This window comes from Wyeomyia smithii, chromosome 1 (genome assembly GCF_029784165.1).
Source record: "Wyeomyia smithii strain HCP4-BCI-WySm-NY-G18 chromosome 1, ASM2978416v1, whole genome shotgun sequence".
Classification (NCBI taxonomy): domain Eukaryota; kingdom Metazoa; phylum Arthropoda; class Insecta; order Diptera; family Culicidae; genus Wyeomyia; species Wyeomyia smithii.
In genome coordinates this window covers 55,379,164-55,392,997 of record NC_073694.1, presented here as the reverse complement: position 1 = coordinate 55,392,997, position 13,834 = coordinate 55,379,164, and positions in this window count along the sequence as shown.

Here is a 13,834-nt window from a genome sequence, read left to right as displayed (position 1 = left end):
TTTTATTCAACTGTATGTTGAATAAATGAGGTGGTATGAGGTGGTACGTTATATATTTCCATGAGTTTTGAGAACTTTTGCATGAATTCCAAGCTTGAAAATAAGTGATGGGACTCGTTTGCCTTAATTTTTTCTCAATATACAAAAAATAAAAGCTTATCAGTCTCCACGCATTCTAAGACAACCAAGGTATTTACTGTCATTCCTTATTATGTCTGTCATGTGAAGAGTTTATTTCAATCGAACATTTGTGGATCACACAAATTGCAATATAGCGCTTAGGTTTCTACGGATTGCAACATTAAGCGGTGCATGTTATTCACCAAAGAGCAACTACAGCTGATAGATGAAAGCTTGTTCGACATAGAGTTTACAATGGAATTTCTAAAGAGTCCACGAGGATTTGATGCAGACCGTAAGGCCACACTCTCGAACACTTTAATTCCACTCATCGCAGAGAAGAATTTCTGGAAACAGTTGCCAGATAAAACATCACTTTAACTGTCGATTTTGTTCGAAAATACACAGAAGTGTTTCTTTAAACTGATATCAAGCGTGAAATATTGTTTTTAAAAGAAAATTGAATATTAACTAAGGATGGGAATCGTATGCCTTTATTTTTAATATGGGACAGACAAGGTTTGATATTTTTCCAGTATTTTGCAAAACAAACTTTAAAGCTTCATCAAGGCATACGAAAATTCGACCAAAATTAGATACATTGACTGCATAAACTAAAATTTGCCCAAAAGTCATATGGGACCCTTATGCTTTTATGGGCAGTACAGTGAGCACCCGATTATATCACCACCTTGATGATGTTTGAGGTGATAAAATATAGAATGTGATAAAATCGGGAATTTTTTTCCTATTAATATTTTGTTATGAAAGATGGTAAACCAATAATTCAATCCGTAAAATCAGCAATTTAAATTACTAAAAGAAATCTAATCACACGAATTAGCAGTTCTATCTGTCTGTCTGTCTTTCTGATCTTTATAGACGTGGAAACTACTGTACCATTCGGCGTGAAAATTTGTGTGTAGGGGTTTTTGAGGCCGGAAAAGGTTATTAGAGTAGGTCAAGACCCCTCCCTCTTTTTAAAGGGAGGGCTCCCATACAAATATAACACAAACTTCTGCGTAACTTGAAAACTAATCAAGCAAATGGAACCAAATTTGCAATGGTGAGATTTTTAGGAGTCAGAAATATGTCAGTGGTAACTTGACACCCCTCCCTCCTCAGGAAAGGAGGGCTCTCATATAAGTGAAACTTAAATTTCACTACTAGTTCGAAGGTTAGGTACTAGTATTGCATAAAGCGATGAAGTTCTGCTGTTAGTGTCATACATTTCTCAAGCAGCTTAAAAAATTAATTTCTCGTAATTTTCAGCTATTTTCCAAGGTAACGGAGGAGGGATCAGAAATGACCCTAAATGTGTATACGTAGTTTACTGATAGCCCTTTTACAAAATATCTCTTCAATACATTTCAATACACATGAGAATTGGGGCTTTTTTACTATTTCTTCATTTACCCGAAATCAGAAAACAGAAGAAAACAAATCGATGACGTAGTTGAAACAACACCGATGGATTTAAAAATAATAATTAATCGAGGATGCTGTCTGCAGACTTTAAAAGATGAATGTGGCAGTGGAACTATTGACGTGCAATTACCGCTGAAAATATTGTTATATGGCAAATAGCTTGTTTATTTTAATAGATAAAACTTTTTTTTTTCGAAAAAAACATGCATTTTTGGAAGGCTGATAACTTTGTAGAAGGTTTAAAATTTCGGAAAAATGTGGGAAAAAGTTGGAACGAAAATTGGGATTTTTGGTGTCTTTTGAAAGAAAACTTTATATGGTTCGTAATACAGTCATGGAGAAAATAATAAATACATGTGTAGTGTTGGATAATTTTTCGTATTTGCGCACTGATTTTAATTGTTGTATGATGTTAAATTACGTCATTTTAAAAGGCAGACACTCTTTTAAAAAGAGGAACGGGGAAATAACTGGAGAAATTTCTGTGTCGGTACACCATTGAAATATATATACAAAAAAAAAACAAATTAGCTTTATTTCTCTACATATCGTTAACAAAGTGACCTTTTACGTTGCAAAAGTCACTTGCTATATTTCGTGGCTTGTCCTCTGTTTCGTAAAACCATATTCAATCTTCGTGGTATGTTTACCACCAGGTTTTCACGAGTAGAAGCTGGATTAGCATTTCACGCTGCCTGTACGTCGTTCCATAAGTCGGTTTCATTCTTTAGATGATGCTTTGCAACGTAGGACTTAACAATCTTCCATAGAATTTCTGAAGAATTTAAATTTGGATTTTGCGCTGGTCAAACTAATAATTGTTATAATGTTATGGAAGTACTAAAATCTTGAATCGAAAAAGAAAATCAGTTCATACTGACATTTTTTTGATAAAATATTATTTGATGATAAAATCGGGTGAAAAATGTGATAAAATCGGGGGCCGATAAAATTGGGTGCAGATAAAATCGGGTACTGATATAATCGGGTGATTACTGTATTGTACCATTTGAAATTGTCTAGCCTTGTTGGAATGCAGATTCCCTTTGACATTTGATTGGTTTTAAATGCTTGCTCTCGGTCGACAGAACATTTTCTCAGTTACCCGGAAATGCACTATAAAATCCTACTTCTGCTCAAACCAATCATTTTACTAATGGATGGTGGGAAAGACGGTCCAAACCTAGAAGCAGCTGATACCCGCAGCGGGTAGTACAGTGGTAACGGTAGCTGCAGCGGTAACGGTAGCGAAAGCGACCGGAGCAAACTTGCCAAATCTGCTTTTGACTCCAACAAATCATATGGGACAAAGACGGCCACTTTTTCTGGCAAAACTTTGACTTGATTTGAGCGAAATTTATCGACCGTCTAATTTTTAGTGTCAAAACTTCTTTCCACTGTGTTGTTAGAGTGCCTTGGTCCTAACTGTTGGGGTAGCACAGAGATTCGATCAGCGGTATATCTGGTTTTAAATTGAGCAAAAATTGTCCATTTTAAGGACAAAACAAATAAATGAATAAAGATTAGATATTTTTTCGTTTCGCGCTCTCTGACTGTTAAAGCTTGTTTCCTTCGGATAGAGTTCGCCCCATTTATGTGGAGTGATGTCGTATTCATACGTGCAAATTAAAATTCGGTAACACCATTCGCATAAAATTTTAAAATTATTCAATATACTCGATTCACAATGTCAAACTTGGAAAAATTAAAAAAACTACCAATGAATGATCAACGTGTATTCGCTAGAATATTCTCTCGGTTCAAGTGAGTGATCTATATGTAATAAGCTTATTTGGATTTTATTTTCAGGAATCGAATGTCACATCTTAAGGTGAAACCTCATTAAATCTTAAAATGGCCGACTTCGAGTCACCACTTCGAATTTTCAAAAGCACAAGACTCGGAAATACTCATTGCGTTCCCTATGAAAATTCTATTTTATGTTTGCTTCACCACAGCAAACATAAAATAGCATTTTCACATGGAACGCATCAACTATTTCCGAGTCTTGAGCTTCCGAAAATTTGAAGTGGTGACTCAAAGTCGGCCATTTTTGGATTCAGTGAGGTTTCATCTTAAGTTTTAAAATGGCCGTAATATTATTGTTATTGATCGCTCTAGAATACAAGTATTGTAAAAAAGCTTTATGTAGTTCTACGACAACCTTGTGGTTGTGGCTTTGCTCGCAATCTTTCTGTTATTTCTTGTTAGAGATGTGCTACCGATTTAGACAGTTATTTTTGATTAACTAGCATGGTATGAACACAATTTGTTGTGTTTCCATCTACGCCATGCCTTTCCATGGCTTTTTGCACTGAATTGTGAGATGCATTATCAAATGCTCCATCAATGTCAAGCAAGCTGCATGGGAGATTTACTTGGCCTGAAAAGATTTTTCGATTTTTCTCCACTAACATGTGTAACGTAACAGTGGTAAATTTGTCATTGGCTTAATGGATTGGCTGTTTCATTTATGATGATTAATTAGTTTTTCAAAACTTTTAAAAGGCTATACGCCATAAAACGATTTGTCCTGAAAGCATTCTAAAGTGTCTCACGTTGTCACCCGGTCAGCGTTGCCATTGTGCCAAATAAATCTGGATTTTGCCAGATTTCTGTTTGCGCGCCAGACAAACAGATAAGCCTCAGAATCTGCCAGATATTTGTAAATGAGCCAGAAAATTGCCAGATGGCGAGATGGGCCGTGCCTGGCCTTTACCTAACTACATAACTACACCCGGCGAGAGCAAAAAAAAAAAGGTCATCACTTTCAATTTTGCCAGGAATTTTATTCGAAAATGAGTGACAGATTTTTGCCAGACTTTTTATTTTCGTTTTGCCAGATTTTATTCAAAACTTAGTGGCAACGCTGCACCCGGTGTTTATTATAAAAATAGCTCTAGTTTGTCTTCAACTAGAAGGCATGTATTTGAGAGTAAGGTTCATCATAAAAATCTATTTCCATTCTACTTTTTGCACTTCTGAAGCGCAATCAACTATATTCCGTGCTTTCCTGGAGATTCTTGAAGACTATTGCCCATTCCATGATCGATTCACTGAATTCCTGGGAACACATTCCTGGGATTCAGTCCGAGTCGTATTTGAGCTCAGCTGTTTTCCAGTTTAATCTTAGCTCTCATCATCATCACTCATTATTCGAATATGATACTGAAAATGCTAAACCGTTGGAGTATTTTTGAGACAGGACTTTTTGCAACCTGACTGCAGTGGAAGTAGTTTAAATACGTTTAAAGATTTCCTACACAGTTTTAAATTACGTGTTATTTTTTCTTCATTGAAATATTGCCTGGAAGACATTCTAAGTCTTTCCAGGGTTTTTATTCGAAAATGAGTGTTTGTTTGAGAGCCGAGTCTTGATTGGACTACTTTACTCGTAATGAGATTGGAACTGGTTTTCGGTTCCTTTCGATTTCTCTTTCCATTCGAGGTTTGTCGCTGTTAATTGCTGTTTAATCACGGTGCTCCCACAGACCGTTATTATAAAATAAAATGCACCAAAGAATCTGAGTACACCATTCGATTCGTTATGACGTCCAGAATCTCTGGTCAAAATTTCAAAATCATCGTACGGTACATTTTTGAGTAATGCCCTTTTGAAGGTCGTAAAGTACAAAAAAGTTATATAAAAACGACCAAATATTTATTGTAAAACACGTTTTCAGCCACCATTTTATGAAATAACTTTCGAAATAGTTTCTACACATTCCAAGTATTATATTTCAAGACAATAACAATTGGTGAAAGGATTTATTTAAAAATCTCACAGTGCACAGTGGTCTAAATTTAAAATATTGTGATCGTTTTAGATTTGACTATGAAAAACTGATTTTATGTACTCAATGTCTTCAGCAAAATTATTTCATAGAACAACGCCGTTTTTTGTTTTTCGATCAATCCACCTAACAGTTAGATAAAAAAAATATTTTTCTAATTTTCAATATACCAGATAACTTTTTTCAGCAAAGTTCTGGAAAATTTCAAAAGAAAAATAATTGCTGAATACTGCAAAGTTCTATCTCTACGTTAAACACGACAAAATAGAGTTTTTTGTGGAACACCCATATTTAAAATCAGTTGTTTGTCTTTAATTTTTTCTGTGATTGTCAAAACAATAAATTTTACAAAGTCTTGAGGGAAGCTTAGTTGAATGTATAAATTCTTAGAACATTTTGCATTGTTTTGTCCATAACATACGAAATTATAGACAAAAAACTGATTTTAAAGAGGGGTGTTCTACGAAAAACACTATTTTATGGTGTTTAACGTACAGATAGAACATCGCAGTACTCAGCAATTGTTTTTCTTCCAAAGTTTTCCACAACTTTGCTGAAGGAAGCGATGCGGTATATTGAAAATTTAAAAAAATATTTTTTTTATCTAACTGTTAGGTGGATTGATCGATACTACTTGGAATGTGTAGAAACTTTTTGGAAGTTGTTTCATAAAATTGTGGCTGAAAAACGTGCTTTACATTGAGTATTTCGTCGTTTTAATAGCACTTATTTGTACTTTACGACCCTCAGAAGGGCATTACTCAAAAATGTACCGTACGATGATTTTGAAATTTTGACCAGAGATTCTGGACGTCATAACGAATCGAATGGTGTACTCAGATTCTTTGGTGCATTTTTTTTTATAATAACGGTCCGTGGGAGCACCGTGTAATGTAATTAAAAAAACTTGTGGGAATAATCTTTCAACATTTTTCAAATTAAATTAACTTGAAATTAATTTATTTAAATTTTTGGAGTCATGCACAATTAAAAATTTCAAAACAATTTAGGTTGCAAAATTCCACACCGACTATAAGTGATTAAAGTGTCAAATTATCAACAATTTTGAAATACTTAATCGTGGTGATTCTTTATGAAATTAGTTTAGGAATTTGTCTGAAAATTAGTTAAACAACAGTTATCAAAATGCTCTGATGGTGCTCTTATTTTTAATAGCAAATTTTGGAAAAAAAGTCGTGGAAACTACTAAAACTTAAACTATAACTCAGGTAACCAAAGTGCAACCTCAAACGAAAACCAACACCGAAAAACCCGCGATCACAGTGAAATAAATCCCTTCGCAAAGCGCTTCCGCGAGAGGTTCACCGTTCGGTGATCCCGAGCCGACTTTTCACTGGCGACATATTAGCAGCCATCACTGAGCCGACATTCAATAAATTATTCAACTGCCAACGCGACGACGGGTCTTCACCGCTGAGATAACCTAATTGGGTACCGAATTCCCGGGGCTGAAAATGTACTTTATCAGAATCCATACCCTACCCGCGTACCCCATTCTGCTGCGAGAGCTGAAAGGATCTGTCGCCGAAATCGCTGCCATAAACGAAAGAGGCTGTCGGGAAAAAGCAAAAAAAAGGCTCTCATCGAAGTACTACCTGGTAAGTCATGGGGGCTCACGGAGTGAAAGAGACAGCGACAGGGCTCCGCAAAACCGATAATGAGACATCTTGGTTTCGGCTGACTGTAAACACGGTTGCAGCGGCGGCGACGGCGGCGTCGGCACAGTTCTGAAAGAACCTCTGGGAGCCGCTTCGGCAGCCATAATCCCGTTTGAGCTTCCGACGAACGAGAGTGTGATTGAAGGGAAAATAATTGAATATCAAGCATTGCATTCGTAAGTCCTTGAAGAGCACACCGGTTCTCAGCGTGTGTCTGTGTACGTGTGCGAGTGTATATTTTCCATTTCGACCGTTCACATTTCACCGCCCAGGTCCTTATTTTCTTCAATGTCAACATTTATAGCTCCTTGTTTTAGGTTTTTTGCTCGGCTTAGCCCTCCGCGGTTGGAGTGCTGAGATACTTCTGTGACTTCGGAGAAGGTTGGAAACAGGCAACAACGGGCGTGATGAAGAAACACGTCTTCACCGCCGCCGCCGCTTCGAGGGCTTTGACTTGTTATCGGTTGCGCGGATTTTCGGTTTTTCTTTCAAGCTGCCCCGACCTGGTGCTAGTCTTTTTTTTGCCTTCTCTCTGATTTTATTTCAGTTCATCTAAAGTGATTTGAAGGAAGACGGTTTACATTGAAAGAACGCAGACCATTGTTATCTTCGGCGTAAACGATGGGTACTTGAGGACACTTCAGTGCGCTCTCGCCGGAGTCATCCGATCTGGTTTCGGTTCGTGCTGGTCGAAAACGTGCCTTTTTATTTTTTTCGCTTACTCCCAGTGGATTATGTTGGTTATCCATAAATCATTTCATCATCGGTTGCGCAGTGTCAAATGGAACAGATACCGCGTGAAAATAGTAACTCTTATCGCAAAGAATATGATATGAAAAATAATATGTTTTTTTTTTATATTTTCGATCATTACCGATGTAAGCGTCGGTAGCCTCCGCTTAGCAGGTTATTGAGATTTTTTGTATATATATATATATATATATATATATATATATATATATATATATATATATATATATATATATATATATATATATATATATATATATATATTTATATATATATATATATATATATATATATATATATATATATATATATATATATATATATATATATATATATATATATATATATATATAAATATATAAATATATATATATATATATATATATATATATATATATATATGTATATATATATATATATATATATATATATATATATATATATATATATATATATATAAATATATAAATATATATATATATATATATATATATATATATATATATATATATATATATATATATATTCGTTTTATTTTGTTTGTTTTAATTGGGAAGTGTTTGTTTATGTGGATGTTACCCTCCCGACGCCCATGCCACCCAACGATTGACGTATGAACGCAGCCACCCACCCATGAGGTTAGTGCATCCCGCCACCAGGAGATGGGCGAAATGGAGCCGCAATGGAGAGAGGACTAAGTAGGATCTGGCGGGAGAGAGCTGCTTATTTACTTGGCGAGGGCAATGACCGTTGGCGTAGGGCAATAACCTGTTGATCCTATCGAGAATCAAGTCTTGATCACTCGTAAAAAGTCGATAGATCGAAGCAGAGCGTGAAAAAAAAGGAAGCTAGTTAAAAGTGTAATTAATAGTAGTGGTCAAGAGTGAAATTTGTGGACAACAGGTAAGCCAAGCCGCCCTACGCCGTTTAGCCGAAGAGTGCCCTCGCCAGAAAGCTGATGAAATTCTAATTTTCGCTTCCCCAGAACCCCGAAGTTTGAATTTGGAAAACCACGTAGATTCGGTTTGGAAAAACTACAGCTGCTTTGGGAAAACCGTCGGAAAGCTCATCGTCCAGGATCAGGCCGGATTCCAACACACCGCCAGTTCTACGCTACAGTGTTCACCAACGAGGGCGACAAAGGTCGCGGAATTGTCGCGGTGGTTGGCGGCAAAGGTGGAGGAAGCAGAGGAAGGAAGGGGCCCCGAAAAGGAGAAGAAAAGGTTAGATAGAATTTTGTTCAGGGAGTTTTACCAACGCTCATGGTTGAGTCTACTGGCAACTTACACTTACACCGAATAGTTTCTCGATTAGATATTGTTCTAAATTTAAAAGGTAATGATCGAAACTAAAGTGCTTCATATCGAAACAATTTAATTACATCAAAGTTGCTTCCCGGAGTAAAAAAAATGTCCTCTGGAAAGTGTTCACTTTTTACGACAAAATTGCATTCCTGCATACAGCCATTTCCCGTTTAATAGATGGAAGTTCTCCAACGGAAACGACGGACACCAACGAGGGACGGTTCTCCATTCGCCACCATTCAGACATAAAACTATTCGCTCCTCTTCAACAGAAACATGCAACACTTTCCCCCCTCCACACAGGCAAGGTGGAGCCACCGCAAAACATCCCTGACTCTTTCCTCGTCCACCCTCCACCAAGGGTGCAGTTAAATCGCTTGTTTCACTGTTATAAAATCGCTATGAATTATAAATTATACGTGGCCTCTGTGGCACTTCTTGGCCGGAACAGAACCGAGCTTTGACGCCCCGCCCTGCCACGGCCCGAAACTCGACAAAAAATTAACAAACAAACCTAGAACACAGCTGGAAGTGAATTCTCGGACGACTTTCGTTCGGGCAACATCAGCTGCTTCCGATGTTGTACTTCGAGCTGAACAAAAAAAGTCAAATAGTTTTTCACTATTTTTTTGCCTGTTTCCTGATGGAAGCAATTTCTCCCGGTGTCGTTTCGAACCCGTTGGATGCTCGCGAAAAGTTGCACCGCGCACAGATAGAATTAAATGTGTGATAGATGGGGCACTGCTGCTCGCGAGGGGTTTCGCCAGTAGTTTTGCTTTACCTAGCAAAGTTCAGGACAATAATGGCGATGCCCTGTTTCCGTTTGCCATTTGGTACGGTCGAACCCTACTTGGTAGATCTTAGCGGAATTGGGGTGAGGAGAAAATACAGGCAAAAAGTAAATTAACACATCAAACGTGATTTGAATGATAGAAATGCCGAATATTGCGGCAAGGAAGGGTCACCTGTGGTTAGGGGATAAAAGTCAACTTGAAAATAGAAAAAAAAAAAGCTGCTGCTTGTCCGACTGCGATCTCGACAGACGATCTTCCTTTTAAATCCGCTAAAACGTCAGACAGTTTTTGCTGTAGTTTTAGCTTTCAGTTAAACTTTATTGCCCCGTTTGACAAATGAATACAAATGATAGCAAATGTTTCGGCACCGAAGGTTCCTACTTTGCACTTCTGCAGTGCCCTTATCATTACAGCAGTAACAGCAGCAGTTTTTAGATAGTCAGTTAATCGTGTTTTCTTTTAATTAGCGGTATTTATTCGATTCAAAGGTTGCTAAAAAAATAATAAAAAGAGGGTAGAACAATTTAAAATTGGAGTAAAGACCTAAAGAGTTCATCATACATTTTGAACAACAACTGCTTTTGAAATATATAATACCATTGTGAATTCAGATAGACCATTTAAATTATATCAGGCCTACTTCTGGGTATAAATTTCTTCAAAATTTTTATTTAATTATTTACCGAAAACAAAAAATAGTTGAAAAACTGAGTTCAAATATCTGACTATTTGAAATTTGGAAAAAAAACAAAAGATAAAAATAATTTCCAAAAAAATGTCTTGGACCGAAATTACGATATAGTAAGTACACCACTAGAAAACACACATATATAGGTATAAAATGAACGAATAAAATTTAGAAACAAAACAAATCAAAACTATTTTATGCCAAATTATTATTGAATTAACTCTCTAGTGCATTGTGCAGCCAGACGGTCTTCAGTCAAACCTCTAAAAAGCTTCAATGTTCAAACTTTAAACTAAAAAAATGTTTAAAAAGTTTCCTAGTGGTTTTTTCGAAGTCCATCTGAAAACTAACTGGGGCACTAGAGGGTTAAACTACAAACAAAAAATTTAAATCTGCCAAAAAAAATACATTGGTTTATAATAAAAATTTTACAGATGCTCTGGTTTGATTTGTGACCTCTTCGTTTTTTTAAGAAAGGTTGTTCAGACATGTTGATAACCTCTCAAGAAGTTCATGTTTTTTGTTTTCTCTTGTTAGCAGAAATATTTTAATGTTTTTTTGGACATTTTGAAATCATTTCTCATAAACTTAGTTGTAACTAGGCTGTCAGCTAAATTTGAAATAAGTTTCATCCATCTAAGAAATGTCTTTTAACATAATTTGAATTATTTATTTCTTCGCCCTTTTCTTTCATTTAGAAGCGTTCTTCAGCTACTAAGCTGAAATTGAATCAATTTCTTTTTGACTTCTTGTTTTCGTTAGAATTTCTTGATTAATTTGTACCGAATTCAAAAATTTTTTTATTATATTTTTATATATTTTTTTCTGGATGCCAGAGTGTTTTTAAGCATTTTTAGTTAATTCGGATTACGTAGTTTGTTTTTATTCTTTTCATTTCTCTGGCCTCTTTAGCTTTCTTTTTTTGGTCCAGGTGGTTTGCTGACACTTTTCCTGCTTAATCACTAAATAAACAATAGACCAATACGTTTCTCTATTTTTGTTTGTAAGAAATGTCCACGTTGGCCAAAAGGGGGGAAGGGGTGGTTTCGTCATTATCTACGCTTGTTTACGGAGGGAGGGGTGGAAGGTCTAGAATAAAGATTTTTCTGTCCACGTAGAATATGGACGGCACTTAGTAGATCGAATTCCGAATCGGAATATAGCTTTGCTTGATGTATTGCAAAATAACAGATAATCAAATAACACAAAAACTCCAACAATTTCCCAAATAACGACAAATACAAACTTTACAAAAATGGCAGAAAATTTTCAAACAAAGTTTATAAAATGGACCAGTAATTTCACGATGTTTTACACGGATTCTTGCCTGGTTTTCCACGACCAATTTTCGGCGTCTACGAAAAATCAACAACAAATTATCAGCTGATGGGAGTTTACCGACATTTATGGGAGAACTCAAAAGTTATGCTCATTCTTACAGGGGTTTCGCACAAAAGGCATGCAAAGAAATGTTGCTAACGCTCACTAAACCTCAATTTGACTATTAAAAATAATTGAAATTATTCAATTGCCAGAAGTTGCGACGTTCATAGAAAATTACCATAAGGGCTAAGACACAGTGTTCTGCCCAGATATGGCGTCGGCCCACTACTCGAAGCGATCGTTGGAGAAGATGGAGCGGCTGAATAGCGATGTGGTACCGTAGTTTTCGAATCCGCCCAACGTCCCCCAGCTGCGTTCCATCAAGAATTTCTGGGAAAACTTGAAGCGCTATATCTATTCCAACAGTTTTGTCGCGAAAACGAAGGAGGAATTAACAAAAAAAAGAAGAAAAAGCTTTAAAACATGCCTACACGCATGTTTTCGTCCGCCATGGCGAATGTTCCGGTTAACTACCAAAAGGCCACTCGCAAGGGCGTAGATTTTTTTGCAAATAAGATAATATAATTACCGTTAATGGAAAATTCATCCAACTTAATTATCTGTTTTAGTTTTTTTTATCGCCGTCTGAAAAAATCCCCATTTTTTACCGCAAACGTTAGAGTACTGGGATGCCAGCACCTATCTTTTTTTCATGGGCTACAAAGGTAGCCGATTTCGGGCTGGTCCTTTCAGATACAAGTCTCTTAGAGTCGTACAGCAAGACCCGATCCAGCAGGTTAAACTGTATTCGTATCAAGCTTTACCTGGAATCGCTGGAGCCATGGGTTGTGTTTTTCCGGCCTAAAGTAAAAGTATTGGATACAATGATTTGATTTCAAGGAATTGAGCCATGAGCGCGATCACCAGAGTACACCCGAATAAGCTACGTTTTTCGATGGCTAATCTCAAGCGAGCAAACCCGATTGCTGTATGTCAGCTCTTCACGCATTCCAACTCGCGTAGTAGACATTGACGACGTGGTCAGGAATTCGAGGCTGACCGTCCAGGATCTGCTGAAGGCTTAAATCGGCCGTTTCAAGAATTCTAGCTTTCAGCCGCAAAATTGCATTCGGTATCACTCGCCAAGGCACAGTGGTCTAAACTCGAAAAATCGTGATCGTTTTAGATTTGACTCTGAAATATTGATTTTATGTAGCCAGTGTCTTCAGCAAGTTTTTTCCATATAACGAGGCCTTTCTTTTGGCGTTTTCGGTTTTTGATCAATCCCCCTAGTAGTTAGATATAAAAACTATTTTTCCTAATTTTCAAAATACCAGATTGCTTTCTTCAACAAAGTTGTAGGAAAATCTATAAGAAAAAGAATTGATGAAAACTGTAATCTTCTATCTATACGTCTGATATGACGAAACAGAGTTTTACGAGGAACACTCCACAAAATTAGTTTTTCGTCCATAACTTTTCCTGTAATCGTCGAAACTATTCGAGATGTTCTAAGATTTTGTTCATTCTGCTAAACCTCGTAGTTTTGTAGAATATATTGGTTTGATATTTTCTTTTGTAGCAAAGATATTTCTAGTTTTTTGCTGAAAAAAGCCATATTTCGAGTCCATATTTCTCCAAAGATTGCAGATTACTTGATTGCATTTACAATCCAATATTTTTTCCACAGGACTTGATATAAATGTTCTGAAGCGTTGTGGAGCCATTCTTCAAGCTGTTGCTTCTGGTAGAAATTTTAACACAGAAAAATTCAATAGATATTCCATCGACACGGCGCGAAAATTAGTGGAGTTATATCCATGGTACTATCTGCCTGCGTCAGTACACAAAATACTAACTCACGGTGCACGGATTGCTGACCACTTTTAGGTTTCGATAGGACAGCTCTCGGAGGACAATGTCCCAGTTGGTCTCGAGGTACGACGCTGGCCTA